The sequence below is a fragment of the Schistocerca americana genome, chromosome 2 (assembly GCF_021461395.2).
Source record: "Schistocerca americana isolate TAMUIC-IGC-003095 chromosome 2, iqSchAmer2.1, whole genome shotgun sequence".
Classification (NCBI taxonomy): Eukaryota; Metazoa; Arthropoda; class Insecta; order Orthoptera; family Acrididae; genus Schistocerca; species Schistocerca americana.
Window position 1 is genome coordinate 747,724,710 of NC_060120.1, and position 17,398 is coordinate 747,742,107.

Genomic DNA, 17,398 nt, shown 5'->3' on the forward strand with positions numbered 1-17,398 from the left:
AATGGTTTCAGTGGATATATTTAATTTGAATTCAAATTAAACAATGAAACGGAGAAAGAAAGAGTCTAAATGTACAACTGAACGCAGGATTATATTTGTCGTCAGACATAGTGTGTTCAAGTGTCAGATGCACATATGTTAAATATACTTGAACTGTTAAAAATGACTCTTTTACTGTGTGCCTTTGGCTCGTTTTTTATGTCCGTACACGCACGGTTTGCGTCGTTACTCTTTTATGGATTGCACTGTAAAAACAACTGATAGTTATGACTTAGTTAGATCACCACAGCGAGCTACATTAAGGAGGTTTCTTACAAGCGAAACTGTACATTTAGATATTAACGCTAGTCGGCGCATAATAGGACTTGCAAAACTGTTAATGGTGAAGCTACTAAAGTACTTGAGCGTGATCATAGCCTTCCCTTTGTAGGGCGCCAGGTTGCGCAAAACTGGCCTAAAGTAAGAATTATTTTCTTTTTTTCGGCCGTCTCAAAACTCTGCATAGCGCTTCTGTCAGTCTTTCTCAATGATACCCAACCAATTTTTGCCATATCTGCTATCACTTCTGCTGGAGAGTGACAACACTGAATCAACGCTCAACGTGTTTTCCTCCTCATTACGAAAACACCTGTGCTGACGCCTAGCTTTCATCTGATACTTTTTCACAGTTTAGATCGGTATTTTATCGCTAGTCGCCGTCCGTACTCAGGTTCATCATTAGTCTTTGTCACACAGCTGCGTACTGCATTGCGCGCCTCCAGAATCTGAAGATAGAGCAAATTCTGTGCTAAGGTTACATGAAAACGCCCACTTTGCTTACGTATGGGTGTGTGTGCCAGTTATGTCTGGAAAGCGGGATAAGAGGGTTGGGTTGGAATTTGTGGAGGGGGGGATCGATCTTTCCCTAAATATCTGTAGTGGATACATATTCTAAGACTTAAACTGATGTATTAAGGCTATATTTTGAAAATGTAACGTTCTTAGTTTACACAAAGCTAAAGGAAAAAACATTTTTGGATGAAATCACAATTTTCCTAGAATTCGTATGCTTGTGCCATTATTTTGATATAAAAAAATATTGCATCGTATCGTTATCACGATGTGAGGCTGAATATAATTTACCGTCTTTATGTATTTGTATTTAACTGTTTCAACTTCCCGAAGTTCCGATTATCGCCAGCATAATGGACTTGCAGAACGAATCGCTGTAAACAATAACATCAAAGAAATTCTCTCTGACAGAAATTCTGTTTAATACCGTATGAATTATTGCTATTCTTTCTTTCCTTGAATTTTCAGACTCGCTCTTTTTTTATGTTGATGTAGAAGAGGGAAGACGTCTCAGAAAGATTAAATTTTTCCTAAACTAGAAATATTTCATATCCGGCTCGTAAAAGCAGTTGACAATGGTTTCTGCAAAAATTGTAAATAAATTACTTTAGTTTTTTAATCTTGTAAATTTTCGAATCAGTCATTTAATGTAAATTGCTTTTATCTTGCATCGTCCCCAACTTTTAATTTAGCAGTGCAAATTAATTTCTTCGAAAAAATAAGACGTTGCTTTAAAATCTTTGTAAGCAGTCTCGTTTCGAATCAACAACTGAGCAATATCAGTACAATATACGATGGGTAATCATAAGATTGTAATTATCATCTAGAAAAAATAAAGTACCGAATTTATTTTTTCTTCGTACGCATGTACTTGTCTGCAGTACTAGTACACATTGAAGTCCCTGCTTCGAAGTATTGTAGCACGCTGCTACAGAAACCAAAATAAAATGGCGCAGCCCTTTGTATAAACGTGAATATCGTGCGTTTTCTGCACTTAAAGAGGAACAACGCTGCAAGAATCCATCCTGGATTTCCATTGCTGGAAATGTACAGCAAAACGCACGATGATGTGACACGGTTGTGCGGTGGAGCAGTCGCGTCTATGAGGGGCATTCAAATGAAAGCCGAACACCCGCCACAACGGGACCATGGAATGGTTCCATTCAAAAGTAATCACCATACATGCTAAGACATTTATTCCGCTGGGAGACGAGACGATCAATTCCTGTTTCGTAGAACGCGATTGACACCTGACGGATCCACAGCCGCAGCCACTCTTGCACCTCCTCGTCCGACTGAACCCAATCTTCATTTATCTGCAGATTCGTCCAAAGGCTTTACTCATCTCTTCACGTTATTGCAGTTACATCGTCACTATATGCCAGCACCAGAACTGATTCGTACTAGTCCCTCTTCTACTGATAACCGCATCTCTTATAATCTTTTCGAAAGTTTCATTAAACAGAAGGCAGGATAGTGAATCTTCCTGTCTTAATTTCCTACGGTCACAGCAGTTGATAACATATTGCTTACGTTAATTTTACTCTGGGTGTTTTCCGTAGTGGCTTTCACAAAGGTGATCAGTTTATTAGAAATCTCCAACTTTTCCTTTGCTACATGCAGCTCCCATTTGTCAGTATTGTCATAGGCTGATCTGAAGTCTGTAAAGAGGTCAGGTGTATCAGTCCAAATTTCTTTACATTTTTCTAGTATTTGTTGCATCGTGAGGATCTGCCAACAGTAGATCTTCTGTGGCGAAATCCATATTGATAGTCACCAACAGCATTTTTAACTTAAGGTACATACCTACGAAAGAAGATTTTGGATAATATTTTATATGAAGTAGGTAACAGACAAATTCTCCTACGGTTAGAGCACACCGTGATAACGCCTTTCTTGTATTTGGGCATGTGATGCCTGTAACATATTCCGTTCACCAGGAATACTTCCATTTACCCAAGTCTTAATTATGAGTACAAGCTTGTGAAAATGTTTGATATATTCCTTTCCTGCATTCCCTCCTCCTCCCCAGCTCCAGTTCTGCATGCATAACATTCATTACTGGGGCATAATTATTCTCCGATTTCTTGATGGCAGCATCCACTTTTTCAGCAGCCGGTGCTGGTTCCTCTGTTTCTGAATTCCTTGTGTTTACAGAGAGCAAGATTCCTTTGTTCTCAGCTAAACACTCATTCCGCAGTTCATCGAATTTTGAGCCCGTCTTTCGCATGTTGTTTCATCACTACTCAAAACTGGGTATCTGTACCTCTACAAAAATTCATCCTAGGCTGGAAATCCTTCCAGCCATTATTCAATTTCTGACTCTCACTCCATTCATCCGTTTCAGCTTTTCTAGTTCTTCACGTTCTTATCTTCCATGCTCTCTCTTTTTCTTCTTGTGCAGCCTCTTTTCTTCTCCTTTGCTGCTCTATAATCTTCGAAATATCTTCGGGTACGATTTACCTATTTCATTCTTCTATAGGCCTCATGTTTAAATGCTGTTACTTGTGTACACTCTTCATCAAAGCAGCCGTTGTATATGACTCTATCTTCCTATTGCTTTGTAAGCACCTTTTTTTTTGTGCGGATGTCTTTTAGATTCTTCCGTACTGAATTTCGTCGAGTCTCTCACTGTCGGTCAAGTGTGACAGGTTTTCCTTGATTCGATTAGAAAATCTTTGAGCGGTTTCTGGCTCTTTGAGCTCATCAACATGGAATTTTTTTGGGTGAGATTCACACACTTTTCTTGCATTAGATATTCGGCTTCTGGTTGTTGCTATTGCAAGATAATGATAAACATTAGTACTCCTACAGCTTTTAACATAAATTAGCTTGGACTGATGTCTTGCATCTATTAGTAGATGGTCGATCTATTTAAAAGTTTTACCATCTGGAGATTTCCACGACATTTTATGCGTATGTCTGTGATTGAAAGTTTAGGTAACCACTGCTACATTTCTCAACGAAGCAAAGTGTACAAGTCGATTCTCATTATCATCTGAGTTATCATGCAGACTGCATTCTGCGTACAAGACTCGTATTCATCTTCGTTTATTTTAGTATTCATATCTATAAAAATATTTTACGGTCTCCTCTTGGACACTCACTGAGTACATCATCTAACTCTTCATAAAAAGCGTCCATCTCTTCATCACTCTTCTCTTCAGTTGGGGCATGAGCACATGTAAGACTATAGTTGAGGAACTTCCTTCTAGATCTGAGTCTGCGTAATATGTGTGATTTCACCTGGAAGTCCATAATAATATGTTTTGTCCTCTTATTTACAATAAAACCAGTACCAAATACGTATCTTTCTTTTGGCAATGTGGAATATCGTGTGCTACTTCTCCATCACTCCTCCACCTAACCCTATCTCTAGAATAGCGGTATACTCAGTCGATGTTCGCTAAAGCTCCAGCTTGATAGAAAGAATATTCCATGATCCCAATCTCAAGTCCTTCAGACGTCTGCCAGAACGTCGTAAACAAGTTAGACCCGCTATTTCTTCATTAGGTTTCGTAACAATTTGATTTTTGCAGGTTGGATTGTCAGCCCAACGCGAACCGCAGCGATCTTTGAGTTACGACGTTTTCTGTTGGGGCTGACTCCTTTAAATGGTGGTTCCCCATTTATAGAGCGTCGGGAATTCGTTTTTTCGCCTTTGTGTGACTAGCTGGCATTAGAAGGAGCTATAAAGTGCGAAAACAGTAGGGGAAGTCGAAAGTAAGAGTATATGGCTCTGAGCACTATGGGACTTAACATCTGAGGTCATCAGTCCCCTAGAACTTAGAACTACTTAAACCTAACTAACCTAACGACATCACACACATCCATGCCCGAGGCAGGATTCGAACCTGCAAACGTAGCGGTCGCGCGGTTCCAGACTGTAGCGCCTAGAACCGCTCGGCCATACCGGCCGGCAAAGTAAGAGTATATCAACAAATAACTGAGGGCGTAGGAAGCAAATGCTACTCTGAGATGAAGATGTTGACAGAAGAGGGGAATTCGTTGCAGATCGCATAGGACCAGTCTGAAGGATGAAGATAAAAAAGCTAGCCGTCTACATAAACAGTACCCGTTGCCCAAGGGCCGTAGCGTAGGCGTGCATACATCAGACTTGGTGGAAAATGACAGAATTTTCTGTGCGTTTTTAGTACATTTCCACCAGCAGGAAATTAAACTATATTGGATTAATTTTCGAAGACTGATAGTAGTTTCAAGTACGATATGATTGTTTCGTAATTCATGATAGCTCTAGATTTAACTGTACTTCGAGGATATGCTGAAAACTAATGCCTCTGAATTTTTTACGTGGAAGTTATTAAAGATTTTTATACAAAACAAACGTTGTTAACATTCCACTTCTTTATTCTTGATGTCTACGTATTTATTTCTCAACATAGTCATCCTGGCGATGAACACATTTCTCCAATGAGAGACCATTTTGTTGATACCGTCACTGTAGAATGTTTGACTCTTTTGGCAAAGCCACAACCTCACCTCTGCTTTCTTCGCTTCACCACTATCAAAGTGAAGTCCTGGAAAGTGTTCTTTAAATTCTGTAAACAGATGAAAATCGGATGGGGCCAAGTTGGGACTGTGTGGAGGATGATCGATGACAGTGAAGACAAGGCGTCGGATTGTTGCAGACGTCGCTGCGCTCGTGTGTGGTCTGGCACTGTCATATTGGCTGAAAGGGTTCTCCACGTGTGAACGAACTCTTCGAATCGATTACAGTACGCTGCTTCTCACGCACCGAAACAGTTACGTCACACGCTATAGTTCTGAGCCTTCTAGTGGCAGAGGGTTGTAAAGATGTGGACGTGAAGAATAAAGATATAGAACGTTAATAACATTTGTTTTATTTACAAAGCTTTACGAGTTTACACATAAAAACTTCGGAGGCACTAGTTTTCAGCACGCCATCGCAGAATTAACAAAAAGATTCCGGTCATAAATGCTGTCCCTCCGCACTCCTACGACGCTCTAGCAAGCGCATGTAGCACGCTGAGCGCAAAAAGTCATAAATTTGCGATTCGCATCTGCAGCTCAGCGCGAGCGCTTCCACAAGGCAAAATTATTGGCTTCGCATCTGCTCTCGTGGAAGTAAAGCTTACGCTGTCTTTTATCGTCCCTGCTATATCGTAAATATCAGACCATCTGTACAACATAACGAACTTAAATAGATTCTAGTATGCTATTATTAACTGACCTTATATTCCAAAACAAATGTAAGCAGAGCGGGAGCTGGGATCTCGCGTTTACCACCCATGGCGATAATAATGTTGACATTGAGCTATTTTTGTCGCTTTCTAAAAGAGGCGGTTGGTTGTGGGCGCTTCATGGAACTTACGGCGTGTAGACGTGTGTTTTTGTTTACGGGTAACTAAGTGGGTCCTAACGTGAGAACAGTCTGCCCTTTGCCGAGCTGATTTCCAAAAGATTGCAGACTCCGACAGATAGCAAGATGTAACCCTTCTTTCTTTTAAACGTTATCTCACTCCCTGTTTTCCCTCATCACTTTTGGTTTTTTTATGCATTCTACGTCGAGTCATATCAAGGGCTATCTCATGTATCCTGATATGTAGAGGGGAAATTTGAGCACACATATCATTTACTGACGGACGCATAGAAGAATGTGGCGCAGTGGTTACGTATATATGCTCTTCTTTTACACAAAAAGTAAAACTATATACACTATGTGATCAAAAGTATCCGGACACCCCCCAAAACATATATTTTTCATATTAGATGCATTGTGTTGCCACCTGCTACCAGGTACTCCATATCAGCGATCTCAGTGGTCATTAGACACCGTGAGAGAGCAGAATGGGACGCTCCGAAGAACTCATGGACTATGAACGTGGTCAGGTGATTGGGTGTCACTTGTGTCATACGTCTGTATACGAGATTTCCACACTCCTAAACCTCCCTAGGTCCACTGTTTCCGATGTGACAGTGAACTGGAAGCGTGAGGGGACACTTACAGCACGTAAGCGTACAAGCCGACCTCGTCTGTTGACTGACAGAGACCACCAGCAGTTGAAGAGGGTCGTAATTTGTGATAGACATCTATCCAGACCATCACACAAGTACTATGACAGTTTGGCGGGAGTTGAGAAAACTTGGATTTCATGATCAGGTAGCTGCTCATAAGCCACACATCACGCCGGTAAATGCCAAACGATGTCTTGCTTGGCGTAAGGAGCGTAAACATTGGACTTTTGAACAGTGGAAAAACTTTGTGTGGAGTAACGAATCACGGTACACAATGTGGCGATCCGATGGCAGGTGTGGGTATCGTGAATGCCCGGTGAACGTCATCTGCCAGCGTGTGTAGTGCCAACAGTAAAATTCGGAGGCGGTGGTGTTATGATGCGGTCGTGTTTTTCATGGAGTGGGCTTATACCCCTTATTGTTTTGCGTGGCACTCTCACAGCACAGGCCTACATTGATGTTTTAAGCACCTTCTTGCTTCCCACTGTTGAAGAGCAATTCGGAGATGGCGATTGCATCTTTCAGCACGATCGAGCATCTGTTCATAATGCACGGTCTGTGGCGGAGTGGTTACACGACAATAACATCCCTGTAATGGACTGGTCTGCACAGAGTCCTGACCTGAATCCTATAGAAGACCTTTGGGATGTTTTGGAACGCCGACTTCGCGCCAGGCTTCACAGACCGACGTCGATACTTCTCCTCAGTGCATCACTCCGTCAAAAATGCGCTCCCATCCCCCAAGAAACCTTCCAGCACCTGACTGAACGTATGCTTGCGAGACTGGAAGCTGCGTTCAGGCTAAGGGTGGGCCTACACCATATTGAATTCCAGCATTACCGACACAGGTCGCCACGAACTTGTAAGTCATTTTCAGCCAGGTGTCCAGATACTTTTGATCACATAGTGTTGATGATGTTCCAGCATTACTCAGGAACTGCACGTACTTGTCATTTTGCGGCTGTGCGAATGACACGCAGAATAGGTTGGAGCCATCAATGTGTTTCAGTGTATTAAGAAACTACTCATTGGGTGTGAAACACAAATGTCGACTCGTTATTATCAGCACTCCATTTTGACAATATGGAAGATGAATATTCATGGAGCTATGGCCCAACAGGTATGTTGCATTAGAATATTGATGGAACTATGGCCCACTAGGTATGTTGCATTATTAACCTGAGAAATGCGTATTTCCAATTTTTTTAAATTCATATTCAATTTTCACCGGTCTTTTATAAGCAAGGGCCAATGACTTCCCGCAGTGACCACACCGGCTCCCGTCAAATCACCAAAGTTAAGCTTTGTCCGGCTTGGGTAGCACTTGGATGGGTGGCCTCCCGCGTCTGCCGAGCGCTGCTGGAAAGCGGGGCGCACACAGCCCATGTGGGGCCAGTTGAGGAGCTACTTGACAGAGCTAGCGGCTCCGTTCGCGAAAACTGACAACGGCCGGGAGAGCGGAATGCTGACCACGTGCCCCTCCACATCCGCATCCAATGACGCCTATCAGCTGAGAATGACACGACGGTTGGTCGGTGCTGTTGGGCCTTTCGAGGCATGTTCGGACGGTCTACGAAGGTCACTCCAAAAGAAATGCACCCTATTTTTTTAAATCCATCTTTTATTCTACATGTTTGAAAGTCTTACAGTGTGTAGATACATCCCTTAGGAACAATATTTTCATTTCTCCACATAATTTTCATCCCTCTCAACTGCCTTACGCCATCTTGGAACCAGCACCTGTATACCCGCACGGTAAAATTCTGGACAAACCTTTGGAGCCACTCTTTGGCAGTGTGCACAAGGGAGTGATCATCTTCAAACCTTGTTCCACGAAGAATGTCTTTCAGTTTCCCAAAGAGATGATAGTCACGTGGACCAGGTCAGGACTGTAAGGCGGTTGTTTCAGTGTTGTCCATCCGAGTTTTGTGATCGTTTCCATGGTTTTTTGACTGACATGTGGCCGTGCATTGTCGTGCAACAGCAAAACATCCTGCTTTTGCCGATGTGGTCGAACAAGACTCAGTCGAGCTTGAAGTTTCTTCAGTGTCATCACATATGCATCAGAATTTATGGTGGTTCCACTTCACATAATGTCCACAAGCAAGAGTCCTTTGGAATCGAAAAACACCGTAGCCATAACTTTTCCAGCAGAAGGTGTGGTTTTGAATTTTTTTTTTTTTTTCCTTGAATGAATTTGCATGATGCCACTCCATTGATTGCCTTTCGTCTCTGGTGAAAAATGATGGAGCCATGTTTTATCACCTGTCACAGTTCTTCCAAGAAATTCATCTCCACCATTTTCGTACTGTTCCAAAAGTTCGCTGCATACCATTTTTCTTGTTTCTTTGTGAGCCACTGTCAACATCCTGGGAACCGACCTGGCACAAACCTTTTATAACGCCAACACTTTCAGTATTCCGCAAACACTTCCTTCCCCTATCCCAACGTAGCGTGACAATTCGTTCACTGTGATGCGTCCGTCAGCAGTCACCAATTCGTTAACTCTCTACACATTGTCTGGAGTGTGTGCAGTGCGAGACTTGCCGCTGCGAGGACAATCCTCAATATTGCCGTGTCCGCTTTTATCACGTAACCTGCTTGCCCACCAACTAACTGTACTGCGATCGACGGCAGCATCTCCATACACCTTTTTCAACCTCTTGTGGATGTTTCCCACTGTCTCGTTTTCACAGTACAGGACTTCTATGACAGCACGCTGCTTCTGACGGACGTCAAGTGTAGCAGCCATCTTGAAGACATGCTGTGACGGCGCCACTCACGGGAACAGGTTGAACTAAATTTGAAAACAAGTGGAAAGGATGTATCTACTCACTGTAAAACTTTCACACATGCAGAATGAAAATAGTGAGCATTTCTTTTGGAGTGACCCTCGTATATAAGTAAACTCATTCTTTTGCCATGTGTATAATGTGATTCAGAAGGAGTGACTATATGTGTACTCTTTGAAGCCGCAAAGATAATAACGCAACATTGATCTATGTATTTTGCGACTCCTAATCTGTTATATGTCTGTGTCAGATAACGGTCCTTGAAACTGGTATACTATGAGCAAGTAGCTGCACGGTCGCAATTCAACACATTATTACGTGAATGGAATATAAAAGATTTACTTCAAGACAAAAAAATTGTGTTCCAGGACACTACCTTGAAGAATGACCGATTTGATCAGTCTAGTATGCTATCATTGTTGCATGGGATAAGTCATGACGGGATTTCTAACACTTAGTGTCTATATGTTTACGCAATGGGGAGCTTTTCTCTTATTTCTTTCATGAGGCATTTCCCATCCCTGTGGCTAGTCATCACTTTTACCACCCGATCTCGGAAGTACCAGATGAGTTCAAGTACAGTATTGTGGATGTCTAAAGGCGTCATTGTTTCATATTTATCACTTAACGTTTTAATTTCATTGTTAGGATCTCCGTCACCAGTCAAAGTTAAACTGGCTGAACACGTTTATTATTGAAGACAGTGAATTAGCACCACAGAGTAACTCAAAAGATGTTAATCGTAAGAAGGGCTGTCATTTTTACTTATTTGCACAGTTGTCAATCTGAACCTTCCTTTTTATAGAGGAAGCGATATGAAGTAATAACGTATGTTGGCATTTTTAAGTTTTGTTTACAGCAAGGTCATCGAAGACGGAGTAGTAGCTCATTTGGGCAACGATGGGACTGGAGATTTGTCGTTGCCTTAACGAAGGAACCGCCACAGCATTCGTTGAAAGCGATATAGGGAAACCAAGGACGCCGTTTGAGGCTGTTGGGAGGGAGGAACGTCAGCGTTTAATTTACCTTTGCTGATAGGGTCATTCAAGACAGAGAATAAGCTACCGGGTGGAAAATCATGGTAATAGAAATCGGATGCGACTTTTCAAATGATTCATCCCGGCATTAACAGTGATTAAAACCACGGAAAACCCAAATCTGGATGGGCGGAGATTTAAACTCCAGTGTGCTGTACATTGCTTATGCACCACATCTCGACCAGATGCTTGGACAACAAATAGCATAAACAGTTATTGTCCACCACGGCAGATCAGTGGTCCAACAGTCGGATCTGGCGATAACGGTCTGATATGAGAGCAATCTGAAGTTAAAGAGAACCTGAATATTTGTGTTGTAATAAACAATTCAGAGACCTCGAGCTCATTAGAAAAATACTGAGGCAATTGCGAGGATGGTCAACAAGACAGAACAATTTCAAATATACGTTTAAATGGAACTTGTTCCCAGCTTCAAATAATTGGGAGTATATATACAAGAACAATACAGTGAAACAGCAAATACGCAAAGAGGCATTACAAGTTTCACAATTCTACGGCACAGTGAGAAACATACGGTGATATAACAAAATACCCAACAAAGCAAAATTAGCCTTATTCCATATTTCCTTTGTATCCTTTTGACCTATAGACTGGAAGCATGTCGCCTTCTAGATAAGGACAACAGCGAGGAAATTCATCAGAGGACTAAACTAGGTAAGATTAAAAATAAAAACACACTGGAACGAAGATGATGTGAAATTGGTCATTATTAATGTTACGCGAAAGCGTAGACTGTAGTGGTTTGGTCACTTAATGAAAATAGGCAAATGGAAAACAGCTTGAAAATACTTCGGCACAGAAGTGCCAGGGAAATGACCAAGGGGAAGAGCACTGACGACGTGGTTGTAGACAGTGAAACCGAAGTTAGGGAACAGTAGCTGAAACTGGGCAGATGAGACAGAGAGAAATATGTACAGTGACAGCCAATGGTGAGCGCTTATGCACCACATCCGTGATGCTAGAGGTGGGAAGTCTGGTGATGATGATGTTGATATATTCGCATCAGGAATCTATTTGAATACAACAAGGTTGCTACGGGGCTCATGTCAGTCTACATCTACATCTATATGTACATGGATACTCCGCAAATCACATTCAAGTGCCTGGCAGAGGGTTCATCGAACCACCTTCACAATTCTCTATTATTCCAATCTCGTCTAGCGCGCGGAAAGAATGAACACCTATATCTTTCCGTACGAGCTCTGATTTCCTTTATTTTATTGTGGTGATCGTTTCTCCCTATGTAGGTCAGTGTCAATAAAAAATTTTCGCATTCGTAGGAGAAATCTGGTGACTGGAATTTCGTGAGAAGATTCCGTAGCAACGGAAAACGCCTTTCTTTTAATGATGTCCAGCGCAGATCCTGTATCATTTCTGTGACACTCTCTCCCATAATTCACGCTAATGCAAAACGTGCTGCCCTTATTTGAACTTTTTCGATGTACTCCATCAGTCCTATCTGGTAAGGAAGGATCCGAAGCGTAGTGTAGGCAATCTCCTTAGTAGATATGTTACATTTTCTAAGTGTCCTGCTAATAAAACGCAGTCTTTGGTTAGCCTTCCCCACAACATTTTCTATGTGTTCCTTCTACTTTAAGTTGTTCGTAATTGTAATACCCAGGTATTTAGTTCAATTTGCGGTTTTTAGATTAGACTGATTTATCGTGTAACCGAAGTTTAACGGATTCCTTTTAGCACTCATGTGGATGACACACTTTTCGTTATATAGGGTCAACTGCCGATTTTCGCACCATTCAGATATCTTTTCTAAATCGTTTTGCAAATTGTTTTGATCTTCTAATGACTTTATTAGTCGATAAACGACAGCGTCATCTGCAAACAACCCAAGACGGCTGCTCAGGTTGTCCCCCAAATCGTTTATATAGGTAAGGAACAGCAAAGGGGAACTACCTTGGGAAACGCCAGAAATCACTTCTGTTTTGTTCGACGACTTGCCGTCAATTACTACGAATTGCGACCTCTCTGACGGGAAATCACAAATCTAGTCACATAACTGAGACGATATTCCATAAGCACGCAATTTCAATACAAGCCGCTTGTGTGGTACAGTGTCAAAAGCCTTCCGGAAATCCAGAAATACGGAATCGATCTGAAATTCCTTGTCAATAGCACTCAACATTTCATGTTAATAAATGTGTTTGCAAGAACGATGTTTTCTAAACCCATGTTGCCTGTGTGTCAATATACCGTTTTCTTTGAGGTAATTCATTATGTTCGAACACAATATATGTACCAAAATGCTGCTGCACATCGACGTTAACGATATGGGCCTGTAATTTAGTGGTTTACTCCTACTACCGTTCTTGAATATTGGTGTGACCCATGCAACTTTCCAGTCTTTGGGTACGGATTATTTGTCGAGCGAACGGTTGTTTATGATTGTTAAGTATGGAGCTAATGCATGACTCCGAAAGGAACATAATTGGTATACAGTCTGGACCAAACGGTTGGATATGATTGTTAAGTATGGAGCTAATGCATTAGCATACTCCGAAAGGAACCTAATTGGTATACAGTCTGGACCAGAAGACTTGCTTTTATTAAGTGATTTTAGTTGCTCCACTGCTCCGACTTCGCGACGTCAGTGGTACAAGGAAGGTGGCTATTTGAACCAGCCTCGAGGCTAGTGACCCTAGGAGAAACTGTTTCACAAATCAAGGAGTGCCGGGAGTTGATCTGGGTTGGCAGTTTAATTTTTTGCTCAGCGACAGCGGTGTGTGACTACGTTGCGGAGCGAAATCGCGTGCAACACGCGTCGCCTTCACCACGCGGACGTTGCCTGCGTCCTCTCTCGACTTTGCAACGGCGCAGTTTCTACTTATGACTTAAAGCTAGGGAAGCAAAGTAGCTAAGTCGCTTTAATTGGAACCAACGTCGAGGCCCGAGACTGCGCAGCAGTTTTGTCGAACGCGAAGCCGGAGCCGGGAGTGGTGTTGACGTAATTATATTTTCTGAATAATAGCAGCACTGTGTAAAATTATCAGTTTATTACTACGTAAAAATTAGTTTATCTTAAATTAATTATATATTAAGTGGTTACAGGAAATAATGGAAATCCGCGTATTGAAAATAAAAGGAAATGGTTTCACCTTAACTGCTTATTTGACGTAACAAATTGCATTACGCGTGGAAATTTGAGACCCTCCATGAAATTAAAAGGAAGATCTTGAAGTACAATCGCTTCAGAAATGAACATCTCAATTTTGTTTGCTGAAGGGTTGGGCGTATCCTATTTTTGATTTTTCGTCAAAGAGATCTTTTCATACTCACCTGTTTCTCAGTTTTTTGAAGCGCAGCTGAAGTGGCGTGTGGGTAAGTAATCCTTCTTTTATGTTCAAGATTGTCGAGTACTTACGTTTGGTCCAGACTGTATACCAATTAGGTTCCTTTCGGAGTCATGCATTAGCTCCATACTTAACAATCATAAACAACCGTTCGCTCGACAAATAATCCGTACCCAAAGACTGGAAAGTTGCACAGGTCACACCAATATTCAAGAACGGTAGTAGGAGTAAACCACTAAATTACAGGCCCATATCGTTAACGTCGATATGCAGCAGGATTCTGAAACATATATTGTGTTCAAACATGAATTACCTCGAAGAAAAGTACTCAGCAGCTGGGAAGATTTTAAATATCACCTAAAGAAGTAATTAAATGCGCTTTTTTTGGATGGCTTTCCTCGCCTGTTTACACTTCGCAGTACTTGAGTCGACTTTACTGAAGTAATTCCAAACCACATTTCTCTTATGCTTCATTAGGACTACTTCTCAGGTTCAGGGGCGGGCTATTAAACGCATACTACCTTACAATCGAAGTAACTAAAAAGCACATGAAAAAGTTTTCAGGTCTCTAGCTGTCACCCAAACGATTCTTGTGCGGTGCTTCTAGTTTGCTCATCCCGAATACTCTTTTCTTTTACTGAAAGTTCTTGGGAACTTGGAATACGTAGTGCTCAACCAAAGTGAATACATGCATGAGGCGATTCGTGGCATTCGTTTTCAATGCGCGGATACAAGAGGGGAAGGGGGAGGGAGTCACGGAGGTCAGAAACTTCACATTCCCCCAAACAACAGTTAACTGAAAGTATTTGCATTTTACATATACCAATCTTCACGTATTGTCTTCCACTTTCGAAGATTGATGAGGTAACATGAAACATTTTCCCTCGAAAAGAGAAGGAATTCATGAAGATAAAAAGCAGGACGTTGATTAATACAAGACAGTTAAATGGCTCCGAGCACTATGGGACTTCAAATCTGAGGTCATCAGTTCCCTAGAACTCAGAACTACTTAAACCTAACTAACCTAAGGACATCACACCCATCCATGCCCGAGGCAGGATTTGAACCTGCGACCGTAGCGGTCGCGCGGTTCCAGACTGAAGCGCCGACAACCGCTCGTAACACAAGACAGAAAGGAGAAACCTCTCAACTATGGAAAAAATAAAAAAGTGTGACTTTTGCAAATATAGGAAGAAACAGCCACAAAGCATGCCAAAAACGTCACTCCCCACCATACACAAACCCGCACAGACCTAGTCTGCAGACGCGTGCTCACAGTAGTAGTGCTAAGTGAAATGCTGATAATGAGGAGGGCACACTTCGATCTTACGCCATCACATTGTCAAAGTTTTCAGAGCCTGTTATTATTATTCTTTTTAAATGAGATGCATTACATACGAATTTCAATTTTTTGCACAAATGCTTTTCTCTGTACTGCACTGATCTAAACAAATTATTATTGTATTTAAACGTAATGTACTTGATGGTAACAAGGAGTTTGAAAAGCTTGAAAGGGTGTTGCAGGGTAGGCTGCGCTGAAAAATAATTGTTAAGAAAAGGAACTGGATAGGTTGCGCCGTCGCTCTCGCAGATTCAAGAGGCCCGCCAGACACAATTAGTGCCAGTTGTTCTCATAACCCAGAGGGTTAAATTTTGGGTCTACTCCTATTTCTTATATATCAGAATGACTTTCCACTTAACATTCAACAAGCAAAACTGGCACTTTTTGCTGACGACACTAGTGTTATAACAAATCCCATTAGAGAGAAAGCAAGATAAGAGTTAGTATATGATACTTTCGAAACGATTTTTGAGTGATTCTCTGACAATGGACTCCCCTAAATATTGAAAAGACGCACTACCTTCAGTTCTCTACAACAAGCTGAGTCATACCAACAACTGATATAACATATGAGCAGGATACACTGCTCCAAATTTTTGGGCGTACATATCGATGAAAACTTGAACTGGAAGGAACGATTAAGTTCAGCTGCTTTTGCTCTTCGTATAATTGCTAATCACGGAAACAAACGTATTAACCTCCTGACGTATTTTGCATATTTCCACTCAGTAATGTCGTACGGCGTAATTATCTGAGGTAACTCGTCACTCAGAAAGGAAGTATTGGACGCATAAAAGCGAGCAGTAAGAATAATATGTGGTCTTCAGTTACGGACTTCATTGAACCTCTTCAAGAACCTAGGCATTTTAACTGTGCCGTCACAACAAATATTTTCGTTAATGAAATTTGTCGTACATAAACCATCACAATTTGAGAATTGTGATGCAAATACCTACAACACTAGAGGGAAAAAAGGATCTTTATTACCCATTGTTAAGTCTGTTAGTGACTCAGAGACGAGTTCAATATGTAGCAATAAAATTTTTGATCATTTGTGCAATAACATAAAAATATCTGGCAGGTAGCGAAGCAAGGTGTAAACCTCATTGAAAATAATTTCTCCTGGCCAACACCTAATTCTATCGACGAATTTCTGCTTTAAAACTTGTAGACAGTAAAAAAAAGTTGTTTTTAATTATAGTTACATGAGTAAGAATAAAATGATAATGTGTTCATTAATGTTAAAACTAATCATGTATACTTATCCTGTAAACTGACTCCTTTCACATCATTTCGGTAAAAGATTCGTTTAAATGATGTATGGGACGGGTCACTAACACGTTTGGCGACACCGCCTCTGGCGGGCCGCTTGAATATGCACGCGCAGCGAACTGGTTGGTTAACGTCATTACTAATTAACTCGGAAACGGCGCAACATTTCGAATGTTTTTATTTCTGTTATTTATTTATTATTATTGATTTCTCAGCACAACCTACCCTGCAACACCCTTGCAAGCTTTTCAGACTCTTTTTCACCACCCTGTATATTGTATTGTTACATTATTAAAGTCGTAGACATCTGTTGCATGTTAAAAGTGAGGATGATAGCAGGTTTAGTTGGGGGAGGGGGGCGTGGGGGAGGATTAGATTCAGTAACAAACTCTGATCCACCCCAAAATCAAATTCTGGATCTGTGGCTGTTCTTACATCTACATCTAAATTTATACTCAGCAAGCCACCCAACGGTGTGTGGCGGAGGGCACTTTACGTGCCACTGTCATTACCTCCCTTTTCTGCTCCACTCGCGTATGGTTCGCGGGGAAGGACGACTGTCTGAAAGCCTCCGTGCGCACTCGAATCTCTCTAATTTTACATTCGTGATCTCCTCGGGAGGTATAAGTAGGGGGAAGCAATATATTCGATACCTCACCCAGAAACGCACCCTCTCGAAACCTGGCGAGCAAGCTACACCGCGATGCACAGCGCCTCTCTTGCAGAGTCTGCCACTTGAGTTTGCTAAACATCTCCGTAACGCTATCACGGTTACCAAATAACCCTGTGACAAAACGCGCC

General features: G+C 41.6%; 1 protein-coding gene across 3 annotated transcripts in view; it reads left to right on the top strand.

Moving 5' to 3' along the window:
- The window catches only part of LOC124594917 (protein PALS2), a 344,549-nt gene that overhangs the window by 82,380 nt on the left and 244,771 nt on the right, over positions 1-17,398 (top strand). The window lies entirely within an intron of this gene.